Source organism: Zalophus californianus, chromosome 8 (assembly GCF_009762305.2).
Source record: "Zalophus californianus isolate mZalCal1 chromosome 8, mZalCal1.pri.v2, whole genome shotgun sequence".
NCBI classification, from domain to species: Eukaryota; Metazoa; Chordata; class Mammalia; order Carnivora; family Otariidae; genus Zalophus; species Zalophus californianus.
In genome coordinates, this window is record NC_045602.1 from 41,481,291 (window position 1) to 41,507,442 (window position 26,152).

General features: G+C 40.1%; 1 pseudogene; it reads right to left on the minus strand.

Moving 5' to 3' along the window:
• Positions 1–3,267: 3,267 nt before the first annotated feature.
• On the minus strand, positions 3,268–11,795 carry LOC113938411 (annotated as a pseudogene).
• Positions 11,796–26,152: the final 14,357 nt, after the last annotated feature.

Consider the following 26,152-nt stretch of genomic DNA (forward strand, 5'->3'; position numbering starts at 1 on the left):
TCAGTCAGAGAAAGACGAGTATCATATGATTTCAGTCATATATGGAATTTAAGAACCAAAAAAGAAAATGAACAAAGAAAATAGAGACAAACCAAAAAACAGACTCTTAACTATAGAGAAGAAGCTGATGCTTACCAGAGGCATTAAAGGTATTAAGAGTACATTTATCTTGATGAGCACTAAGTAATGTATAAAATTGAATCATTATATTGTACATCTGAAACTAACATTAACACTGCAGTTCATTATGCTGGGGTTAAAAAAAAGAGACAGGTACAATGAATTTTTTCATCTCAGTCATCAAAATATACTCCCAGCTGTCAAATTCAACTTTTATCTAAGGCTTTATTCTTTCTATATCTCTCACCCATTTGCATATTTCACTTGTTCTCTTTAAGGTAATTACTTTCAAATATCTCTCTATTTTGGCTTCACTCCTGAGGGGCAATTTCATATTTCCAACTACCACATGGATAATTCGGATGGCTGGCCTATCATCAACTCCTATTCTATATTTTAAATGAATTTATGTTTCCTTTAACACAAGTTTTCTTCTATGATTGCCTTATTCCTATTTCTCCATTTTCTCCACTTACATTTCCTAGTCTCTGCTCAGATGGATCGAGTCTACAGGTACATAATAAGACTAGCTGTGCACTGTCCCAACCTGGAAGAGGCATGCACTATCTAAAGGAGGCAGACCCCTGTCATGGCACATTATTTGCATGCAGAGATGTGAATGTATTGTGCCTCATGTGATTTTTTAGGTGAATTCAGAAATTCAGATTTTCATATGAAATTTTTCAATTTTTAAACATTGGTTCAAATTTGTTCATCATTATTTGGGCCGCACAAAATATCTGTGGGCTACATTCTGCTGATGAGACACTTGTTTGCAATCCGGAACTCAACAATCTCTAAGTCTTTGTCAGCAAACAGCACCACATCCATTGGGCAGATGTTCACACACTGGTCTATAATAACATTATGAAAGTATCTATTTCATTATATCATCGCTCTGCTTTAAAAACAAAAATTAAAACAAATAAACAAAAATCCCAGAGCTGCCTGGCCTTTAAACCTCGTCCTACACACTCCAAGCAAACTCATCTTCACAAAAATGTGCTGTGTTCATTTGTGTTTGTACATCTTTTCTACTGTGCTTGCCCCCATGTGATTATCTATGTCCCTGCTGCTTAGCCAAATCGTATCAATCCTTAAGGGTCACTCAACTCATTCAAAGCAAGCTTTCTTGATCAGTGCAGTCATCAGTGGACCCACTTTTATTTTGAATCCTTGATGCATTTATAGCAGAGAGCACATTAAGTTGCCTTTAAATACATTATCATGCATTAGTAGTACTATTCCAAGTACATTAGCACTCTCTCTTAAACCAGAATGAGGGCTGAAACAGTTCTTGACTCATGCCATTTTTATATTTCTCAAAGTACTCAGCACTATTCTTCAGCATTATGTGACAAGTTTTCCTGTGTTGCTCAGACTGCTAGTGCATAGGACAATAACTCTAATATTCCACCACAAATGTAGCTGGTAACACCCTTTAGAGTGGATAGGTGAGGATGTCATAATTTGAACGCAGCCCGTGTCTGGTAGAATGATGGAGGGGGTGGAAAAAGAGAGTAAGTAGTGGATAGAGGCCAGAAGGACATCTAGCACATCTTTTTTTAAAAGAGATTTTATTTATTTGACACAGAGAGAGAGACAGCAAGAGAGGGAACACAAGCAGGGGGAGTGCGAGAGGGAGAAGGAGGCTTCCCGCGGAGCGGGGAGCCCGATGCAGGGCTTGATCCCAGGACCCTGGGATCATGACCTGAGCTGAAGGCAGATGCTTAGCGACTGAGCCACCCAGGTGCCCCGGACATCTAGTACATCTTAACGTAACTACTTACTTACTATATAAAAAGGGAAGGGGAAAATGTCATGATTATTTAACAGAGAATTTGAATTCCCAAATAAATTATCCTACAAAAAAAATCAAATTTGACTTTTCAAACATTTTTGAGCTGGTTAAAATGAAAAAAAAATCACATTGCAAAGAAAAATTTGTAGGCTTGTTTAGCAAATTAAGACCACCATATTTATAAAATAAATAAATCCTTCAAATATTTTGCACAAATTTAAATTTTCAAAAAATAGGTCAAATGTTTACCCTATGTTTGGTCAACTGAAACACCATTTATCAAACTGATATTAAACTGGACTGCAAAGCCTATCCTACAAATAGTACAGGTGAGTCACTGAGGCTGATATGCACATGTGCGTATTACATACATGTGAAATGGTTAAATGGCTGGGCATACTATTTTCATAAGTAGTTTTACCCTCTAAAAGTCCTTTAGACTATCTTGAATCAAATGGCAAAGAAACAGTGAAGATGAAAATGCTTTGACATTTAGTCAAAGAATTTGAAAATGCAAATGCAAAAATTGTAATGGTTTTTGGGATTTAAGATAATTGAACATCAGATAAAAGTCAATATTCCTAGGGTGCCTGGGTGGCTCAGTCGTCAAGCGCCTGCCTTCGGCTTAGGTAATGATCCCGGGGTCCTGGGATCGAGCCTCGCACTGGGCTCCCTGCTCCTCAGGAGGCCTCCTTCTCCCTCTCCCACTCCCCTTGTTTGTGTTCTGTCTCTCGCTGTGTCTCTGTCAAATAAATAAATAAAATCTTTAAAAAAAAGTCAATATTGCTTACAAAATACCTGGATATGGAGAGTGTATGCAAAATACTCATGTGAAGAGTATAAGAGTAAGGTATATTACAGAACTCTGGCTTCATTAGGTCTATTCCTATTGTTTTATTCTAAGTTTTACCTAGACTTGGATGGAAATTTAATCAAATAATATTATTTTTTTCAGTCCTAATAACCAGCTTTAAGAAGAAGCACAGTGGAAGGGTATAGATCTTTCTGTACTTGTACTTCTATGGCCAATTCGATTTTTATTGTGATGTGATATTGTAATTAACATTATGCTAAAAATAAAATGGACTGCATTATGATTTTGTCCACAACATTCAAATATCTTATTGCTAAAATATTCCAAAATGAATCCAGTAAACATTTGCTATTTCCAAATAGCCTGAGAGATGGATCCAACCTTTTTTACCAATGACAAGTAAACTAGGCTCAGAACAGCTGTGTTGAAACCCCAGAAACCAAAGCCAAGTCATCCAAAAGTCTGAAATACTAACACATTCCATTCAAGATAGAAAAACAAGCATCCATCCAAAGTAAAGAAAATCCCACGATTAATCAAGTAACCAGTCAACATTCATTTCTCTGTTATTCAAGCTAATAGTTCTTTGAAGTTTGAAGTTTCTGCCTTTGTCATTTATTGATGGTTCCTATAGTCACAGATTCAATGTCAAATGGGAGAGTTCCATTGACCCCTTTGTCCAGAAGTAACTTTGAGCAGCTGATTATATTTTTCCATTTAAAAAATGGCAACATTTGTACTAATGCACAATGCTTGATCCTTCTACAGAGCATTTCAACTATGAATGCTAATGCCTGCCCACAGAAATAAACTGGAGTGCTGGAGCTGGATTCAGAATCATTCTGGTGTGTTCTATGTCTTCCATTGCTCAAACAGTACCTCTCAAAGCCAGCTTTCCACTCATTAGGCACCAATATGGAATGACATATTTGGGGGATGCTCCAAGCACTCCACTCCTATCAGTCATCTCCCCTACCAGAACTGATCATCAACATCCCAGTCTCTGTGCAATGCTGTGAGTTCCATGTCAGGGTTACATGTATGTCCTTAAAATGGTTGGAAGTACATTTATGGAATTGGTACCTATAATCTTGGGCTCCAAAGTCACCATCCACCTTACACCATTGTACTGTGAGGCCTCTAGGGTTCATTATTAGTTCTTGTATGTGTTCTCGTGGTTGAGATGCCACTGTACTATGGTTAAAAATGTAGTCTTTCACTATGTTAAGAACTGAGTCATCTGACTGAGCAGATAAACAAGGTGCATCAACCAGTACGGTCATTTCTGGTAACCTGTCCAACTGAATGCGTGAGTCTTTTTTGGTAAAGCATCCCAGTTTCCCATTCTGTTTTCACACACCACCAAGACTGGGGATTTCTCCTTCTTGGACTAATTCCTCTGCAGTGTTAGTCCCATGCTCTATGACTTCTGGAAGTCATCTATTGGCTTAATAGTCTCCTGTTCAGTGGTGTCCACCTCTTGTAAAAGAGACACCAATCGTTTATCCTGGAGCTTCCCCTTAAATCACTAAAACGCTATATCAGGACATCCTTTGTGATGTTCTCTCTTGGATCTCTGGGACAATGAGCTAATCCTGTCTAAATCATGATCCTTTTCTGAGAATCTTGATGAGAGGTTTGTAGACTCTATTCCCAGAAAAGTCATAATCCATATCCTGCCTCTGTGCCTCCTGCAACAGCAGCTCAGGTGCAGCTCCATGGTCCCCTTCACCAGGAGGCATGGCTGGGAGCTGTGCTTGCAGCTTCCTCACATCCCATCCATCACCTGAAGTAGCTCTTTTGAGGGAGAAATGGACTCTGAAGAAAGCCAAAATTCTCGGTTTGATATGTTATGCCTGAGCTGTCTTCAGCATGACTTTTGCACTTTCCGGACTGGTTGACCAGCGTTGGCAATGAGAAAGACTAAAAAAGACCAATAGTTCAATTTGGCTGCATATGGTACCTCTCAGCCCGTGGTTGATGGTGCGAATGCCTGGGGGGTAAAGGTCCAGGTCAAATGGTCATTTTATAACAAAGAAGTCAGTGAACCAAGCTAACTAGGTGATTGCCCTAATTTCTAACTCCCAACTCCAAACCCTGTATTCACCTAGCAGTTCTTTCATTTTTCTCTCTTCATCTATTTTCTAATTACTCCAGTTCATTTTGAGAAAGAAAATCTTTTTCTGGTTAAATTATATACAACTTCTAAGGAAGAATATAAGAGAGTTGAGCCAGGGGAATTAACACTGAAATGATTCTTATAAGCTTCAACAACATTATGACTCAGGAATAAAGCAATAATTTTAAGTGCTTTGAATGTTTTATGAGAAGAAAATGAGTTAGGTACTGAAGGAAGAGTCCAAGAGTTGTCATTTGGCATTGCATTCCTCACAGCTCACACGTTGCCTAGAGTGGTGACCTGTAACTGTGAAGGTTACAAGATAAACGCATGGCATGATGTAGAAGATAGAGATGTAGAGGGTCTTAGCCCAGGGGATGTGTGGGCTGCATACACTCTGGTTACGTCAGCGTGAAATGACTTAGATCTCTGTTTTTTTCTCCATGGGCCTGGACCCAGGTGGGACCTTTGGTTTCCTCTGACTCTGTTACTGCTTGAGTTTCCAGGACTGCCTATTGGAAGGGAAAGCAAACGTGGAACAGACAGCAAGCCCCCTATGCCCTGGGACTAGGCATTTTTGTATGCTGTTCATGGTGCTGCTGTCACAGACTCTGACCTTTCTGCCCATCTGGGACTCTGGACCCACCCACCCCTTTCTGTCTCAGTAAACTCCCTCATCCTGGCCCACTGTCTTCCTGGACTGTGGAATCTGCCCGGCTTTTTCTTCTCCAGACCCTTTCTCTCCCTGGCTCAGTAGAACTTAACCACCCTGTCCTTTTTCTTCAGTGATCACATGCGTGAATGAACTTGCTAACCTTTACTGAATGTTTATTGGGCACCAGGCACTGTTCTAAAAGCTTTACCGTATCAACTCATTTAATTCTCATGTTGACTACATGAGGTCCATATTATTATCCCCATGCAGTAATTTGCTCAAGATAACAAAGACATGAGGGGACAGAGCCAAGATTCAAATCCAGATAGTTTGGCTCCCAAAGGCTGAACTCTTAACCATAACACCATAAGGTCTCTGTAAATAAACACCCAGGTGGTAAAATGGGAAAGCCAGACCAGCAGGTGGAATCATGCAATATTTATCGTATTTGTATCCTGTGTGCCAGGCTCTTATGCCTGCAATGACGGATCCTAAGTTATACTAGATAACAATTGTACATTCTCTGAGTTCCCAATCTAGTGAACAATAAAATAAAGGACACCGATCATGACTAGAGGGAAATGCAGTCTGATTTACTAAGAGAGCACAGGAGAGAGAGTGAGCCGTCCCAGGACAGAGGATCAGGGAATGCTTCACAGTTGAGCCAGAGTTTGATGTGGATCCAAGCACTGTATTTGGGCATTAGAAGGGAAGAAAGAAGGCAGCAGTTCTAGGAAAGGGACTAACAGAGAGTGTCCAGGGCACACCGTGTACAGGGGCAGTACGTAACTCTGGATAAGAACTAGAATAGGAACAGAACACAGAGCTGAGAGGGCAAGGCTAGAATTTAGAAAACCTCATATGCCAGGTTAAAGAGTTTGTATAAAAACTGAAAGGTGACATACGTCAGAGGTCTTGAGCATGCTTCAGGAGGACTGACTGGGCAGCAGAGCAGGACATCAATCAGAGCTAGGAGCAACCAGATAGGAGGTAAGGCAGTCTCTTAGTTGGAAGGGCCAGAAGGCAGTGGACAAGGGGCGGGGGAGTGAACCTGAGAGCCATCTGAGAAGTAGGTACAAAAGTCCTATTGAGTTGGATAGGAGAAGTGAGGAAGAGTGAGTTGTTGGAGCTGGTGGGAGTCAGAGTGCCCAGGCCCTTTGCTCATGGGTAAGTATCTTTTCCCTTCACTTGATTTCTTAGTACACTTCACCCAGCAAACATCATGTGCAAGGCCTCCACCTCTACTACTCTGCCTTCCGTGACTCTCAGCAGAGGGAGAATAAAGTGGGTCTTGACTGCGATGGCATGTGGTCAAACCCCTCTTGGTACCTACAAAACATGATACATGATTCACAAGTGCGTAAAGCACTTACGGAAAATTTGTGAGGCTCCGTTTAGAAATTGCATTAATTCTTATAGCCACAGTTCTTAAAAAGAGTCAGGGGAACTCCCAAAGTAGCCCAGAGAGCCACAGCTCAAACAATGATATGCTGAGTTAATTGTTCACTTAGGCCTCTGGTTTGTTCTGGGATCTCAGGAAGGGAAAAAGACGAAGTACTCTTTTGAAAAGGGCTTTGAGAATAGGCGTGATCTACTGAGCAGCAATGCTGGTTGTGGACATAGGAGGGGGAATAATGGAAATGGGCCACATACAAGCCATCCCAACTCAGGCCCAGTTTTTGTGGGATCCTGCAGTTGAAATAGGGGAGCATCTGTAGGGACAAGATCCCTTGAATATCTCTGGGGGACTTTGGGACTCTGGCTTTTTTCTGTGAGAACCTTTTAATGGAAATGTCAATCGCCTTAAAAAAGGTATGGAGATTATCTTGCTTCACTAGTAGTCTTAGGAGACTTGCAGACATGTTGGACCCAGTTTTGGCAAATGACTTCACCTCCTCCCTCCAAAAGGAAGAATAGGACCTAGCATGATGGATACACGGGGATCTCCACTGACTGAGATTTAATACTTTTTTATTAATGCTGGCCTGAAGGGGCCAACTGCCCTTGAAATTCTTCTTCTAGTATTTCCCTTCCCTCGGACCCAAAAGAGTGAGATAATGAGACAGAGCTGGATAGCTTAGACCTATCTCTCCTTCCTTGACAACAATTTTTGGCACAGCCATGTGTTAATGGATGGCAATTCCAAAGTCACAGAGTTGTTCCCAAAGCATGCCTGGACTCAGTCTGAGGTTGAATGACCTAGACATTCAATCCACTGCCCTATTCATGACTGCAAACTGGAATACCAAATGCTGCTTCCTTCACGTGACTTTGTCACGTGCCAATCGATACGCTCAGAGTCTGCTGCTTGCCCAACTATCACTCCTCTTATTCAGATGAAAGCCACAGTGTTAAATGATATATGCGGTATAGTCTCCATTGGTTCCTACCAATGAAACTTCATAAAAGAGACTGATGTGACTGCCTAAAACCCAAAGTGTTAATTTCACCAATCCTAGGACATCTCCTTTTTCTTCTTTAGGGGTTGTTTGGAGTGTGGTTGCATTAAGTTGTCATCTCTAAATTTATCTAGTATGAGTCAGGTAATGGCCAGCATTGTATTTATCCTGATCAGCTGATGCCTGATCTTATGAGCAGATGTCAATCATTTTAGAGGTAGGGGCATGAACAAAACTTGGCAGTGACATGGCAGAATCTTTCACTCAAGGGCTGGAATCAAGATTCTCTGAGCTATGAATTTATCAGGAGGTGGCATGGATAAGAGATGGTAGTAGAGGCCAATGAAACAAGGTTGCCATATCTAGAGTGCTAGACCTGGTTAGAAGTGGGCCAATCTTCAGTGAACCCAGAAATCCTTCCTCCTCCACTGATTACTAGAAAACAACTTGTTCCCAATATGTATGAGGTTTACCTTTTGCTCTTTGCACGACATGAATATTCAACTCAGCCAAGAAGGAATTTGGGAGAAACATTTTCATGTGTGATTGTTTGAAATATTTTCACAAAGAGTGATAAGACAGAAATGTAACTCTTCAGAGGGTCTAAATCCACAGCAACTCAGAGAAGCCATTTTGCATGATTCATAATGGAATTTATCCAAGGCTGTCACAGGTCCCAAAGAATAGCATCCTGGAGCTTATCATGGTTGCATAATAAATCGAGCAGAGTATAATAGGAGAGGTCAAACATCAAAAAGCAAACCCCTTATCTCCTACCAAATCTTCTTTAAAAAAATGAATCCCTAGAAAGAGGTCACACTGTTACTTTTGCTATGGTGGGATTCAGGCTTATTCATCAGTAATTGCACCCAGGAGAGATTTCTTAGCCTCTACTTGAAAAGCAGGGACAGGAGGGGAAATAATTCCAGGTAGGAGGTTTTTTCATGGTCCATCAAATCTCAGACATAGGTTTCTTATTTTAAAATAGAAAAGGCTGGCCAGGATGGTTTTGTTTTATTCTCTTGCCTCAACCCTTTTAATACTTACTTGGTTTCATATTTGACAAACAATGATCACAAAACGGCTATTTGCCTGGCAGAATGCTAAGCATATTTGCCTAGTTTTCGCACTAAATCACTTAACACTAAGAAAAAAACATTCAGATCTTCATTTCAAAGATTAGGAGACTGGATTTCAGAAATACGCAGTGCATCACCCAAGGTCACACAGTGAGGAAATGGGATCTCAGGGATTTGAACATGGTTTTCCATGAGCCTAGAATTCTTCAGATGGCAAAATGCCATCTCTCTCATATTATATCTGCATTATAAGCTCATTTTTATATCTACAATGTTGATGTCCTTACCTGTTTATGTTTAAAACTGCACTTTTTATTTTCAACTTTTGAGAACCTAGAAGCAGAAAATATGCCTCTTGTTCACTGAAACAGTGTTAAATGCATTTAAGGTGTAGATCTTGATTTTATAAAATATTATCGGATAATTTCTTATTAGATCAATAAAATTACACAGTAAAGCCATTTTAATGGAATTTAACAAGCACAGAGTTTATTCTAATACATTTTTTTTTAATCTCTAAAATATCAACATAGGTGAAATCCCAGAGTAACTGTGTAACACTTTCAGTTGACTCATCTATAATAAGAAGGTAGGTATTTTAATTTTTGTTTTGCCCTTATAACCCATGTCTCTGCAGTTGGTTAGTTTAATTCAAGGCAAGTCTCAGACCAAAATTGAAGCAATTACTATCCCATCATGAGAGGTAATTAATAGATCGTTCACTCAAATTACTGAAGATTATGATTTCTAGCATTTTCACCTGGTAGATCTTTAGGATGCCAGACCTCACACTCTGTAGGGAAGTAGGTTAACACACTGGTTGTTCACTTTTCCTGCAGTTCCTAGTCTGGACTTTCTGTGCTATGAAGCTGTCAAGTTTCTATTTGGCATCTTTCTATTCAAGGAATTCTCATCCTGTATTTCTAATTCTTTCCTCTCTGAGGGCTCCCCTCCTGGGCCTCACTGATCCTTTTGTTAGAGGGGGGAACAGTGACATTCTCTCTTTTCAGTCAAGTACATAATGGATATCAATTCCTAGAGTCTCCTCACTCATGTAAAGCAGAAAATCAGAGACAATATTCTCCTCCTGTGAAAGTAATCACTTGGGGTGGCACAGAACCCCAGAAATCTCCAAATTAAGATGTCTTCCGGGCTGGAGGACATCTGCTCTTCACAATGGCATCTTTGGAAAAGAAGGATCTCTCAGCTGCTCCTCCTAGTGGCAATTTCTAGCCCTGTATTTTCTGCTGGAGCCCTTTGGCCTTAAGGAATTGCTCCAAACTGCATGGGTTTTGAGAAAAGTTGTATTATTTTTAGTTCTACCATCTGATTTTTTTTTTTTCTTACTACAGATCCCATTAGTGGTATCTGTGAGACCATGCAACTAATTTAAGGATCCGTTTTTTGAAACTTTCTTTTTAAAGTTCTAAAGAATTTCTCCAGAAAGTAAACAAAGACATATCAGTAGCACACATGTAGTTCCTCCCTTATGCCCTTTCCACCATGTTGCAAGGGAGAGCTGAGATCCACTGATTCCCTGGCTGGGTTGAATATTCATTTACTCATGTAACAAACCCTAAGTATTTACTTTGTACCAGTCACAGTTCCAACCACTGGGGAATACAGGATATAACGAAAGAGAAAAATTCCTGCCTACATCAAACTTATTCTCAAGTAGGAAAGACAGACAATAAAACACATATATAAAATATGTAAGATAATAGATGATAAATCAGGGAGAACATTCTGGATTGTGTGTGGGGTGCCATGTTCTTCAGCCCCTCCTCATCCTCAGTCTCTTCAGACAGTGTCGGAATTCCGATTACTGGGTATAATGGACACTGACTTTTCTGCCTATATAATATCCTTACTCCTTTGTTCTTTACCAACAGAATTCTGATTTTCTCTGGACAACCTCATACTAATTTTCCTAGACTCATTTGCAGCTATAGAAGGCAATGTAACTCTGTTCTAGTCATGATATCAAGCAAATGTTCCTGAGCTGGTTGTCTCAGAGACTTTAGAGAAGACTCTCTATTTTCCTTTGGCTTTATTCCTGCCAAGGATATGGACACGATTTCTGGAGTTGCAGTCACCTTGCAATCAGGAGGCAAGGTCATGTCAGAGATCGCATAGCAGGAAAATGGATCTCAAGCAGCTGTATCAGCCTGGACTACCTGCTTCACTCAGCACCAACGCATCGCATGACCCTTGGGGGGCTCCATCCACATTGCAGCCTCTGCATGTGCGGCACACTGGACCCCAATTCTAAAGTCTGCAATAAGTATGAGATTCTTGGGAATTGTGTAATACTGCAGAACTGTGTGTGTGTGTGTGTGTGTGTGTGTGTGTGTGTGTAATAATCCTGTGGTTTACTCGCAGTAGTATTACATGAAGCCAAACACAACCTTTAACCCTGATTCACTAGAGGATTAACAGTAGCTGCATTTCCTCTTCTAAACTTTTCTCTCAAGATACAGAGGCACATAGTCAAGTTGAGTCCTAGGACAATTCAAGTATCTTACATGGCAGTTATGCAAAGTGGGCTGTAATAGTCACTGTCAGGATGATTCATCTGTCAAGTTAATTTTCTTGCCAACCCAACACCTTCTAAGAACCCAACTTGTTCAAAAAGGAGAGTTAAAGAAAGGAGGAGGTTGAAAGCATTAGACTTTAAGTCAAACAATCAGAACTCTATCTTACATGACACAGGTTCAAGGGGTGGCTATTCCTCAACCCCATATCCAGGCGCTCACCTGTCAAGACATCTGTGAAGATAATCCTCTGGAATCCAGAATCTGTGTCCATTGTCATTGAACAGATTCAGCCTCATCTGTCTTGCTCAAGCCATTGCATTTGCCTTGCCCTTCATCTCCTTGTCTTCATTTATGTTTCCTCTAAGTAAGTCTCCATATTACCACAGACTTGCCTTCCTCAAAATCGCATTTCCTATCACTTTCTTTCTTTAGAACTTTCTTCAGATAAATGCTGCCTTCTGAATAAAGCCCAGATGCCATTAACTGGGCATGCTAGGTTCCTTATGTTATGGCAGGGTTTGACTTTCCAGCTTCAATGCCTGCCACTCACTACATCTTGACAATTTCTGAATACATGGTGCCATTTATAATTTTGTGCCTTTCTTTTTCATGGGTTTTCTTTCTGTAAGAATGTTCCTCTTCCTCTCAACTTTCTGCAATCCCCTTGCTCTTCTGTCAAGGTTTAGCAGATAGAAGTGTCTCTGAAGTTTTTCCTGATTTATGCAAACAGTTGGTTATTCCTTCCCCTGCATTCGTCTTCTTCTTTTTTAAAAAAGATTTACTTATTTATTTGAGAGAGAGAGAGAGAATGTGGTAGGGCGGGGCAGAGGGAGTGGGAGAGAGAGTCTTAAGCAGACTCCACGCTGAGTGTGGAGGCCCACTCAGGGCTCAGTCTCACAACCTTGAGATCACAATATGAGCCACAACCAAGAGTCAGATGCTCAACCGACTGTGCCACCCAAGCACCCCTCTGCTGCATTATTCTTTACACATCACTTAGTACTCTGCATTATTCTTTACCCGTCCCTTGGTACTACCTCGTAACAACACTTACTTTGCCCCATTACAATGATCAACTATCATTTGTTTCTGTCTCCCTTTCCATATGATGCATTCTCAAGGGTTCATGTTCTCATCTTACTAATCTTTATGTCCGAGGTTTTCGTATAAGTGCTTGGCAAACGTAAGATGAGTTTTCTAAACATGAGTTTAAAATTTTTTTTAATTCAGAATTTAATCTAAGTAATTGTCTCTATCATAAGTGACCTGGTTAAATCAGAGATGAGAATGAAGTAACCAAAAATTCCAAATGCAAAGCTTATGAATTATTTGGAATCAGAGTCAAAGCCTTGAATTATGTTGAAAATTACTACTCTGAGGCCATTAGTAAAATAGAGACTTTGAGCTGCGTTCAGGATAATATCAGTGCACAACGTAACTATCAATAGATATGTGTGGATATATCTTCGTACACCTAACGGCAGAAAATATATCTTAATGTATTTTGTTACTAACCAAAGCAATAATATTTTATGAGATTATATTGTACAAGTATACATATTAATTTTCTGTTGGCTGGGATAAGAACTCCTCTAATTTGATTAGATGGCAGTGGTATAAACAATACATATTGATATCAAGGGAGCCTATTGTATTTAATGTTGATGGATCCTAACAACAGCAATTCATATATGGTTCCAATAGCAGTAACTAGGAACATTGCTTTTAGGTGCAAACCTATTAATAAATAGAGGTCATTATAAAATGTCATCCAGTAAGCCTATCTTTTCCCCACTGGAAAAAAAAATACAGCTTAATGCTTATATGTGACATGTCTGAGGGAACTGAGCTAGGAGAGAGATGCGTAATTTCTGTGCTCTGCATTGGAAATTCCCGGGTTGCTATGAGAAAGTGGAGCCAGGAGGGCAGAGCTTGCACAAAATTTTACATCAAGTAGTGGCATTCCTCTATCCTCTCCCTCTCGTCTCTGTCTCTCTCCTTCTCTCTCCCAAATGCACAGTTTGTTTGTGCCCACAGTATTTGAGTGGGCCATTATACTGTGTGTACTTCACTTTAAAACACATCAGTATAAGCTGTGTGGTACATATGTGGGTGAGAGAATTAACTTTGCACCAAAGTAACTGTTTAACACTTGATATATCTCTTTCAAGTCCACATTCCAAAGGTAGTTCCTGAGCATTTTAAAGATCCTAATCAGGAGTCTACATTTCAAAGGAGGCTGAAACTGACACTTCAATATCACCATCTAAATCTGCACTAGCCTCTTGCTATTTAGTATAGTTCAGAGACCACTAACAGGCATTATCTACGAGCTTGTTAGAATGTAGAATCTCAGGCCCTCAACCCAGACATAATGAATCAGAGTCTGCATTTTAGCATGACTCCCAGTGGATTCTGTGAGCATTTAATGTGAGAATCACTGCACTAGGCAATTTGCTAATTAGCATATGAGATGTTAGAAATAATTTTTGCATTGGTGAAATGAGTAATGACCAAACATGTGGGTCGTTAGAAATACCGTACGGGGGTATCTCTGCTCTTGCCGGAATCTGGGGAGCCCAGTAGTTTTTTGGGTGGCACTCCAAAATGAATCTAGGACTCATTTGGTCTTGTTTGTCTCCCCACTCAACAGAAAACTCTGGCATCTGCTCTGACTGTGAGTTTAGCTGGCCCTGTTGTCAAAATATTGTCGCCTTTACTTGGGAATAAAACTTTCACAAAAGGTGCTTGTCATTGTCTACAAGGACAGAGAATGAGAATGTCATGTGATTGCTTTTGTACTTGCTTGTTTGTATGTATTTGTTGGTTTGGAAACCTCCTGGGAGTTTGCTGGATATTATCTGAAACCCGCCCTTATAAGCACAGGGCAGGGAAGGACAAAGAAAGAGGCAGGCCACTCCAGATGAGGTAGGTGGCAGATTTAAAAAATCAAGGGAACTATGCAGCTCGTTTTAGGCAGCCCCAAGACAAGTAGATCTCTGCACTCACTGGCCAAATCTTAAAGCTTTATTATAGAGGCCTTAATTGGGTTTAATCACGCCCACATGGTCTCAACACCACCTCCCCATCTGAAGGCTATCCTTGGGGCAGCTTCTGAGAGTGAGAAATGCCAACAGAATTAGCCCCCCCTCCCCCCAAGCAGAAGGCACATTCCAAGGACGGGGAGGGTGGAGCCTCTGATTGCCAGGGACAGACAGCTCAAAGGGCAAATGCTGGTCACATGCTCTCAATGACCACCCACAGCAGAGTTTATAAGTTTGTCCAAGACTTCTTACATTATAACATTATAACGTGCCACCTGGTAGGGAGCACACTTATAATCCTAACAACCCTGCCATCTTGATATTGGCACCTACTGTCTCTTCATTTTGTTTGAAATCCTCCTGATTCTCAGTATGATGAATCCTTTTTTTTTTTTAACCTGTAGCTTTTTGTATTGTTATAACTCTAGATCCTATTTAAACCTTTTCTTTTAGCTGAAGAAGATCTTTGACACCACTTCAGCAGAAGGGAGGATGATGCCTCGTTATTGTCAGGTGGCTATAGAAACCCAGTTCCCTAGTCTTTGTTGACATTTGGATAGGAGTCTTATTACTGCTTGGCAGGGTGGGAGTTCCAATACCCCATATGGTTTCTACTGACAGTGCACTGGTGGTAGTCTCATTACTACTGGGTGATTATGAAAGTCTTGTCTCTCCACTGGCCTCTTCTGACTCCACCTGAGCAGGGAGGGGGGAGGAGCACCTCATTGTGTGTGTGGGAGGAGGTGGGAGGTGGCAGTGTAGGTTTCCAATCGGTCTCCACTGTGGATAAACACCGGTGATTGTTGATTCCAGACTCCTAACGAGTTCACTACAATAAAACTGATTCTAAATAGGGAAGCTGAATTCTCCAAATGAGAGGAGACATCTGAAATCTTTGAGAAATCAAATCTAGTGGAAAATGCAAGGGGAAATATTCCTTATGATTTTGTTCTGGAAACTGACTTTTCTGCCAATCCTTCCTTAATATGTTTATTTTGCATTCCCCCATCTCCTCTATTACATGCTTTGTTTATGTCGGTGCTTCTGCATTGAAGACTAAGCAATTGTATCCTTAGAGTGGAAGTTATAGCAGCTTCACAGAAACATTTTGATCTCTCTGAAAGAAATTGCTTGCTCTATCTGCATGCCTGTTCTCTTCCTGCATTCCAGTTAAGATACAACTTTACATGGGTGAGTACATCTCTGGAAAAATTCTCTTCTGCCAATTTCCCCAGGCCAGAAATCTCAGTTGCAGAAAGCTCTTGATACATTATTCTTAAAGAAAATAATAATTTTTATAAGAAAGTTCAGGTCTTGACCACATATTGTCAACGTGTCAAAAAATTTTTAAAAATTATCAACTTACTTTATTTTCCTTCTGCTTAATGTCAATTAAATTTATTGATTGATACTGTTTACGAAAATTACACATCTGGGCTCTGGATGGACAGGATTTCTGACCAAAGCTTCCCCTTATCTCATGGGCAGTTCTCACAGTGCAGAATCAGATTCAAGAGGCAGCAAAGGAGCTTAGACTTTAAGATGCGTCAGTGTTTTAAGGGAAATGTCAGAAACTATTGATGTTCAGATTCTAGGACAAAAAAACAAACAAACAACTCAATCCAGAAAATAGATCCAAGCATGAAGGATCTGAAAAAGGCTACAAATGCAAGTATATGAAAAAAAAAAAGTTATTTTGCTGAGGAGATATGACAAAGTGTGAGACTATTGTCCACTCGAGGCACTAATTTTCTTTCCGAACCTTGGTTAAGACTTAATTGTGGTCAGTATTGCATCTCCCTATTCTAGAAGCAGTATTTATCTGAATATTACAGATAATATCAATTTCTGCCATGTCATCTGGATTTAGCTAGGATTTAGCTTGTGAAAAACAAAGGGAGAGAAATGGAGAACAGCAGCTTCTGAAGACCTGTCATCGAGAAGTGAAGAGAAATTTAGAAAAAAGCTCCACATTCTCCTGTTAAAATTCAGCTTTGTCTTTTTACAAGTATTTTCTTATTATTCTCCTTTATCTCTCCAGCCATCTCCCCCCCCCAACCCTTTTCGTCCTATTTCGAAGAGGTAGTTGGTTGTGTGAAAAAGAGGGGAGAAGAGACCATTACTAAAGATTCTAACTTTGGCTCATGCCATGTTGCTCTGGAAGCAATTTCCCTCCTAAATATTTAAACTCTTCTGCTGTATTAATACATTGTATTAACTGTCCCCTGCTTTTCCCTGCTCTTCCACTCCCATATACCCTGCATATACACCCCTGCCTGGATCACTTCAAAATCAAATGGTTCTTCCCGGGGTTGTACATGAGTAGCACATCCTTAGGATCAGAATGCTGATGAAGAATTTTAATATTCAGGGTCTGTGTTCATAAGGAGCTAAAAATGTTCACTTTTTTTGGTCTTTATGCTTGAAATCTAACTATTTTAAGAGTAGCTTTAGATGTTGGTATCTTTTTGTGAATTTTACCTGACAGTGAATAAACCTTCGGTTGTGGTTTTAACACTCATTCTTTGCTTCTAGAATTTCTGTTTCCATTTTACTGTGGATTATTGCTTCTGTCCCATTTTCTAGATTTCCCTATAGTACTGCCAGTTATCCATAGGCTTAATCTCCACTGTCTGTCTATCATGTTTATTATCTATCTCACTGTTTGCATGGTTTTTACATGATTCTTAGAGAGTTCCGTAAGTTCTCTGTGTACATATTAAGATGAGTGGGCACAGGATGGGGCTATTATGAATAGGCCCAGCCAAATTTGTTTTGTAGTGGAAACATGTGATCAAACCTCGCTTAAGTGAGGTGAGAGCTTCTCTGACTTGAATATGGTGACTTTCTTTCGGTGCATTATGAAGCAGATGGTTCACGAAAACTCTAAGTCCCAAACGACTTTGTTCTCATTGCCTTCCTTTCCCTGTCTCTTCAGCTCCTATGTCACCTTGACACTCAAGTGTGCAGGGGGCCACCCTCCTCTTGAGATGTGCAGTAGAAGGGGATGGAAAAGGGCAGTATCTGTCTCTGGATGCCTCAAAGCATACACCTTTGGGTCTTGTTTATATTTGGGGCCAGAACCATATTTTTAAGGAATGCTGTTGGGTTGAAATGGTCTATCATTTTCCTGTATGACTCAGCTGTTCAGTTTCAGGCATCCAAGCCTGTGTCAGCAGCCAAAGCTGATGTTTCCCAATACAATGGCCATATAGTAAACAGAAATGGTGATATAGTTAATAGAAATACCCAGATCTCTTTTTCTTCAAAACATTTATTTCCATCTGTAATACTAGGTTATCATTTGCTTCTCTGCCTATTGTCTTTCTCTATTTTAATAAACTCCCTGTGAGCAGGGATTTTGATAGCTTTGGTCACTGCTGGATTCTTAGTGCCTGGCACACAGAAGGTACCCAGTAGATGTCTGTTAAAAGGAAGTAAGGACATAACCATAAATTGGAGAAGACAAAAGTGATTATCAGTCTCTCTTTACTTCCTTGACTCTACATTTCCAATATATAAGTGTCTAAAGTTGAGGATGAATGGTTTAGGAAGGGAATGTAGATGGTTTATTATAGAACATATTGGGTTTCAGGTGCCCAAAAAACATCTTCATGGAGATGTCAACTGCAAATGTAGATTGAAAAGCTGAAGCTAAAGGGACACTTTTGTGCTGAAGGAGAGCCTGAAGATTCAACAGCATCTATGTAGTATCTGGTGCAGGAAAAACACTAGGCAGATTTTATAACCAGAAATAATCAGTGTACTGAAGACTGAATCCTTGGCACACTAATGCGGAACTTAAAGAAAAATATTTTTTACATAATTATGGCCTTCTAAGCAAAGAACACTAAGTAAAAAGGACAAACATGGATGTGACACAGTGGTTGAATAGAGATCTCCATAGATAGAGATTTATCTTCAGGAGTATTGTTTTTATATTTCAAAAGGGTATAAAATCCCTGGGGCCATCTGTTTATAATTAAAAGGATTGTAAAACAGTAGGGAGCAAAGATTTATCTTAGTCTTTCTGGAAGGAGAGTGGGCGCTTAGTGGTAGTTCTTATATGAGCTCCCAGATTCATAATTTTGGGATTCTTCTCTGTAGTGCCAAAGAAAAAATCACGTGTGCATGCAGGGCGACATCTGGCTCCCATTGTATCACCCTGAAGAGAGATACTGGGTTGTGGGGAACCAGCACATTTGTTGCTGTAACACAATAATACTATGCCTTTGATGCAAAAACCTAATGTCTGATTTCGGGAAAAAATAACTAAATATACCTCTTAGAAACATTCATTGACTAATAGTTACAGGCCATTAAGAGAAAAAAAAAACATGCATATGATTGAGAACTGGGAGAAGATGGTATTTTAGAAGATAACTGGGTTTTCAAGTATTTGAACTCTCAGGTAGAAGACAGATTTAATCTAATCTTAACCTAGATCATAGAGGGCTGTGTAAAGGTCAGTTGTTGCATATTACTGGGAAGCAAGTTCTGGTACAAAAAGGGAAAGCATTTTTATCAAATTTTTCAGTAATGGACCATGATCCCTTAGAATTTGAGAAGTAATATGTTGTAATGAAAAGAATACTGGGTCAGGATTAGGACAATTCCTGGGATTTTTTAAATACTCATAGCCATGTTTTTTTCAGGCACGTTATCATATTTGAATCTCTGTTTTCTCATCTTTTATCTATTGAACAGTCCTGGCCATAAAGATGCACCATGTGAAAGTACTGATGTACAAATGAATCTGAAATAAATTACCCTGAGCTGAAGTATAAAAACAGAGACTAGGTGGCCACTTCTCAAGCCACCTTTGATGTCGGATATTCTGATGACTCCAACCCCAGCTGTCTGAGTGCAATCTTATGGGGGACACCAGTTGGGACCACCCAACGGAGTCCAGTCAACCTACAGAACCATGAGAGACAATAATATCTTGTTTCAAATTGAGGGGTAGTGCTATATACAGACAGAGAGATAGATAGATTTTCCAAATAACGATAATGGAAGCTAGTAGGTAAAGTGCTTTGCTCATGGACATTTAGCTAGCTGGTGGCAGAATCCAGATTCTTCAGTCTCTGTCCACGCACCATTAGATCATTTCTGTCTTGGGAGACCCCTCTGTAGTAAATACAGCAGCCTTTGTTTGTCTAGTTTTACAATGTGTGAATTAAGGCAGAATATAATTATGTTTGAGTGATTTAATTGAGGTCAAAAAGGTAATTTAAAACATAACCCCAGGCACTGCTAAGGCCCTTTATCATCTCAGCAATTCTACTCCTGGGCATATAATGCAAAAATAATGAAAACATACATCCACATAAAAATTTGTACATAAATGTCGATGGCATCATTCATGATAGCCAAAAAGTGAAAACAACCCAAATGTCCACCAACTGATGAATGGATAAACAAACTGGTATTTCCATGCAATGGAATATTGTTCAGCAATAAGAAGTAATAAAATAGCAATATATTCTACAACATGGGCTAGTTTTGGAAAACATTACGTTAAATGTTAAGAAGGTCACATATTGCATGATTCCATACAAATCCATACAGTCAGAAAGTAGATTAGTGGTTGCTTAGGGCTGGGGTGTAGTGGGAGAAGAAGAATGGCTAATAAAGGATATGGGGTTTCCTTTTGCAGTGATGAAAATGTTATAAAATGGATTGTGGTGATGAATGTACAACTGTGTGAGTATACTGTTGGGAAATGTCATCAAAAAGACATGACTGCTGACTGACCCATGAGCTGGATTTGGGCACTTAGAGGCTCTCACCTCCACCCCTGTCCTGGAATGTGGGTTCTGCTTGCCTTTCCTGCTTCCAGGGGCTGCTCCAAAGACATAGCCTTGAGATGGTGATGTTGTGTTGAAAACACCTACATGGTATATGTGACTGAGCCAAGTTAGGGCTTCTTTTTAAATTTTTAAGATTTGGAGGGGGTGCAGGGATCCATCTGTCTTGCTATAGCCCCAAATAAGCCTTGCATGTAAGTTCCCTCTGCTTATTAAAACTGCTACCTACCAATCTGGAGGGGCCTGCCTCTTTCTTTAGTTTCTTCCTGTCTTCCATTTTTGGGGGCCAGTTTCAGATCACACCTTGGAAGCTCCTGAGAGGGCTGCAAACCAACATATACCATTGAGTTATACTCTTGAAATGGGTCAATTTTATGGTATGTGAACCACACCTCAATAAAGCCGTTATGAGAGAGACTGAGAAAGACAAAGGAGAAAGAAGAAGACAGCTCTTCATCTTGACCAAGGAAACCAGGACTGAATTTCAAAAGGGCACATTCTATAATACTGAAATATGCCAGCTGAGTAATACCATTAAAGTGAGATGCAAATGAATTAAGGTTGTGATTTATTCCTGAAGTGAGTCAGATTTGCCTGAAGCAGTATTTTCTAAAGTGTGGTAAGCCTTCTCTTGATGGCATGCCTGAGGATATTAAGGAGTACACAGATTTTAATTACCGTGAAATTAATTTGTTGATGCTGATATTCCATTTGTGGTGGTAATATAAAGTTTTCTTTGGAAATATATTAATTTTAGATAAAATAAATTAATCTAAAGAAACAAAAATATAGAAAATATGGTACAGTTGGAATGAGGATATGGTATAATATTACGAAGATGGTTCATGAACAGTTCACTTTTGGGAAACTCTAATCTAAACTTCTCCCAACACTCAGATTATTCTCTAAACTTCTTCAGCATTAGTGGGCTTTTGGTTATCTGAAGGGAGGTTTAGGTGTGTGGGGACATATGGCTTGAGGTCACCTGTTCTCAAACCAGGGGGCACATGGCTTAAAATGGCAAATCAAAAGTGGCTCACTTCTGTGTAAAAGACCATATCTCATGTCTGATTCAGTAATATAGTGAAAAAAAAAAAAGGGTTGTTAGGTCAAGGAATTTGGATTTGAGTATTTGCTGTGTGATTTGTTAAACTTTGGGCACATCACAGTATCTCTGAGTCTGTATTTTATGTGTGAAATGGAAATACTAGGACTTATTTTAATAGCATGGTTGTAAGGATTAACTAAAACAATGTAAGTGACATATCTTACCCTACATAAAGTAGATAATTAAAACTAGTTTTCTTCCTTTCGTTGTAGGTTGTACAATCGCATTCCATGGAACAGAGTGGAAAGTTAATTGGCTGTGTCATTCTGTCAAGAAGATATGCGTTAAGGCTCTTGTAGGGCTGAAGGTTGAGCCCCTCTGGTCTTTCCAAGTCAAGTACAGTTATTGGTCAGTCACACTCCCAAGGGCAATTAGCACATTCTCTGGACAAAATTCCCTTCCTTTCAAAAGATTTCTCTATTGAACTGTGCTATTGTGATTACTATTCTAGACTCTTTGGTTGTTATGCAGAGTGTGTGTGTGTGTGTGTGTGTGTGTGTGTGTGTGTGTGGACTGCATCTTCTTTGCACATAGACTGGAAGATCATCCAGGGAAATCCTTTGGGTACCCAGATACTTCCTACTAGAGGAAACTGATCACCAAGAGCCTGGTAGTTTAGTTTACTTAGAGATGGAGTAGAAATTATTTCCCCTTAAGTACCATTGTATCTTTCACAGAAATTACATAATTGGGTCTTTATTCAGTATGCAATGTGAGGAGATAAGTAGAACATGGGCTTTGCAGTTTTACATACTTGCATGTATTTGTTCATTTGCTTCTCTTAGTCTCTGAGTTCTCTTTGATGAAAAAAGATAAAAGGAAGAGAGGGAGAGCGGGAGGGAGAAAAGAAGGAAAGAAAGAGGAAGGAGAACAGGGAGGAAGGGAAGAAGGAATGAAAGAATGAATGAAGGGAAGGAAGGAACGGGGAAGATTTATATATGTATTTTTTATTATATCTTTTCTACCAAGATATTGTGAGAATAAACAAAAATGAGGTAATCTGGAAGAGAATTAGAGTAGTCACTTTTGTTCCCTCTATTCTTACCTCCTCTTCTGACTCAATTTTGGAGTTTACAAAGCATTTGTCAAGTAACCAATCTATTTAGATATGATGGGTAGAGATTACAAAAGCCATAAGGGTATGGTTCTTATTGTTAAAAACAACTACCACTTAGATAAGACAAAACATGCTTAACATAAATTGGATTGGATTGTGGAGCAATGGTCAGGAACTATACGTAAAAGCTATAAAAATCCTTATAAATATCACTGGGAAGCTTCCACTGAGAGAGTCCCCTTTCTCCTATATCACCTCGTTACAGTGACACTTCAGTCAATATATTTTTGACTTGATGAATGAATGGTTTTGTCCTCAGGCAGTGAATACTATTTCACTAGCAAACTTGTCATACTTAGAGAAACACCAAGATGGGGCCACATTTATTATTGTCACTTTACGGATGAAGGAATTAAGGCTCACTGAGGTAGAGTAAGACACCCAAAGTCATATAACTAGGGAGGGAGCCCTCAGACTCTGCTCTATCCAATCCTAGAGACTAGTCCTTGTCACCATGTGTCAGAGCCTCTCCAGGTCTTGAAGAAACTGAGGAGAGTAGGTTGTTTGGCAGAGAGCATGTGTGAAGGGCATTCGGCTGGTTTCTAGAAATGACACGATAAAAGCCTTAGGAGGCTCTGAAGGAAGAGACATCAGACAACTTCGCACATTTAGAGCAGAGGCACGGGCTAACTAAGGCAGCTCCTGGAGCACTTTGGGGATGTTACTGATTCCAGATTTACAAGAGCAAAGCACAGGTTTTAAAAAGCACAGCCTGAGTGCTTGGTTCTGAAATAGTGAACTTCCCTTTGTTTCTTGTGTTGAGAAGACAAAAATGACCCTGCCATCACCTTCCTTTTTCTAACTGTTATTAAAAACTCTGCAATCGCAGCAGTCTGGGTTAATATTCCTGCCCACATGTACATGGAGACCAACACTTTCCATTTGTTTGTGGAAAGGCCATCATGATGTGAGGTAAAAAAATGCTAATAGACTTTGTCTTTGGAAGAGAATGAGCTCAGTTTCTGTGAAACCATCCATTATATCTTTAGTGTCATTTTCAGCATAATGCAGAGAATGCATGACTTTTACTGCTTTTTAAACTTTTGCAAGATGGATACTGTTTAAAAAATATTGTGATCAAAGTGCAAGTAGGGAAGGGTGGTGTTTGGGTTCTGCGTGGTCAATGTTGTGGGCATGTGGGGGTTCTCCCTTTAGTTCAAAGCTGGTCTAGGCAAAGTGATACTTTGGATACATACAAGTTTGTCTTTGGGGCATCTCTTTCTCTCCTTTTTGTGAGCCTCTCTATCCTACCTCCTGGAATCCTGTTCCTTCATGAAATTGCTCTAGAAGCTTACTCTCTTGGATTTAATCCATACATCAAACACTGATCTCTGACACCAATTCCCAGAGCTAGAGGTTCAGTTTTGTAGGCACAAGAGTAGTAAAAAAAAAAAAGTCCTTTTCTCTCCTCTCAAGTGGAGCAAGCATATCTCAGACTTTGACACTTAAAGCAGGGGCCAGGGACCAACAGCATAAGCACTGTCTGGGTATTTGTAAGAAGTGCAGAAATCTGGGCTCCATTCGAACCGACTGAATCAGAATCTGCCTTTTAACAAGACTCTCAGGTGATAAAGGCTGGGGAAAGGTCTGCTCTGGAAACCCACTGCCTTCCATGGAGAGAAAATGCAGGTTGGGATTTCCTAAGTATCATGTCTCAGCAAAGTATACTAACCCCATATGATCTTAACACATACTCGAGTGTGAGCTCGATTTGCTCAGGTTCCTTTGGGAAATCTCTGGGTTAAATTAAACAGGTAGTGATAATCATAAAAATACTAACGTTACTAGTACTGCCACCAGCTGCCATGTTTGAGTATTTAACTGTATCAAGATACACTTGAAAAGTTTTCTTACTTAATTTTCACCATGATTCTATGAGGTAAGTACATTAAGTGTCTCTGCTTCACGTGTGGAGAAACCTAACTTCGTGATATTAAGACCACACAGGGAGTGAATTAGAGATTAGGTGGAAACCCGGGTAATTCGGCTCCAAAACCTAAAACAGTATTTTGACCACACTGGAAGTTCTTAGAAACTTTAGAATTCTGATCTGCTTTAGGAATCTTCAAACCAGAAATATAATAGTTAAGGCTTCTCAAGTGAATTGGACACAGAACCCCTTCTGAAGTGATGGAACAAGTCTCCAGAATAGACTCTACAGAACATCTGGGAGCTGTCTCCTCTGGTCATAGCTTTACAGATGATGATAGACATAGAGAACATGGTGGGGCAGACTACCGGGCACTTTGCATGTAACTCTGAGGCACTAAAAGGCCTAAAATTCTCTGGCAGCTCCGTGATTAGTATGAAGCTGTTGCTACTACATTCATTTTGTGTAACCACTGAAAAATATTTTATGTTAAGCCTTCATCTTCAACTCTGTCAGGTTTCCAGTAAGCAGCAGACCTTAGATTTTTTTTCTGAACATAGTGATGAGCCAAAGTGGGCTTTTCTTAAGCTCAAATTTTATTTCGTTTCATTCTTTAAGCTTCAAAATTGGTATAACTTTTGCTTTCTACTCTGGGCTGTCTATTCTGTTTGCTCTTCCAGATTCACTTGCTAATCTCCTCCACCTTTCTCTGGGCCCCCCAGCCAGCCTCTACGGATGGCACTAACAGGCTGCCCTTGCCCTCCGGCTTATGGTTGGATTCGGCCAAAGGATAATGGAATGTCAGAGTGCAGAGGGACAGAGAGGTCAGATTACTTATTTACATGGCTGTCTGCCCGCAGGGCTTTATCTTCAGTGAATCCTTGCTACCAACTGTCCCACCTCCAGCCGGGGGTTCTTTCTTACAGCTGCAGATTATCCCAGGCTCCCTCTGGTCCAAGGGTGAGAAGGCACCCCTGCTGTTAGGGTGCTTCACTGCCCCTTGTTGGTTCCCCTTCATTCAACCCATTCATCTGTAACTAGTCCTTTATTAGACTCTGCTCATCTTCACCATTTGATCATGCCATTTATTTCCTACTTGGATCTTGAGTGATATATAAATCAACATATAATCAGGTATATTTAAATTAAAATGTTATTTAAATTATCCTCTTATTATATTGTGTTACTTCTTTCTCATATATTCCCCTATTGCCCGAATCTTGAGATAAAATCATCGTTCCAGAAAATGTGCCATATTCCTCCACTGGTTTCTTTCAGGTATTTCCAAGGGTATTATGGGTCCTCCAGATGGGGGATGATGTGAAACTGATATGAATGTTCACACCTGAGAGACATGAAGAGAACAAAAAGCAGAGACCTGAGGCACTGATTTCTTCTAATCAGAGAAATGGAGGAACATGCTATGGGTCACTGTCTCGGATGAGAACCCTTGTGAGTCACTGCCGTAGGCTGAGGAACCGGGGAGAGCGGGTGGGGAAAGGGAGAATGCAACAAGAAGACTGCTACGGAGAAAACAAAACAAAACAAAATCCCTGCCCTGGAAAGTGCCCGTGGCCTCAAGCAGGAGCGAGAATGTGGGGACGTAAGGCGTAAGATGTTTTCAGCGTTGTGAGAGGTGTCAGCGTTAGAGCGTCTCTGGATCCAGAGGGTTGCTGTCA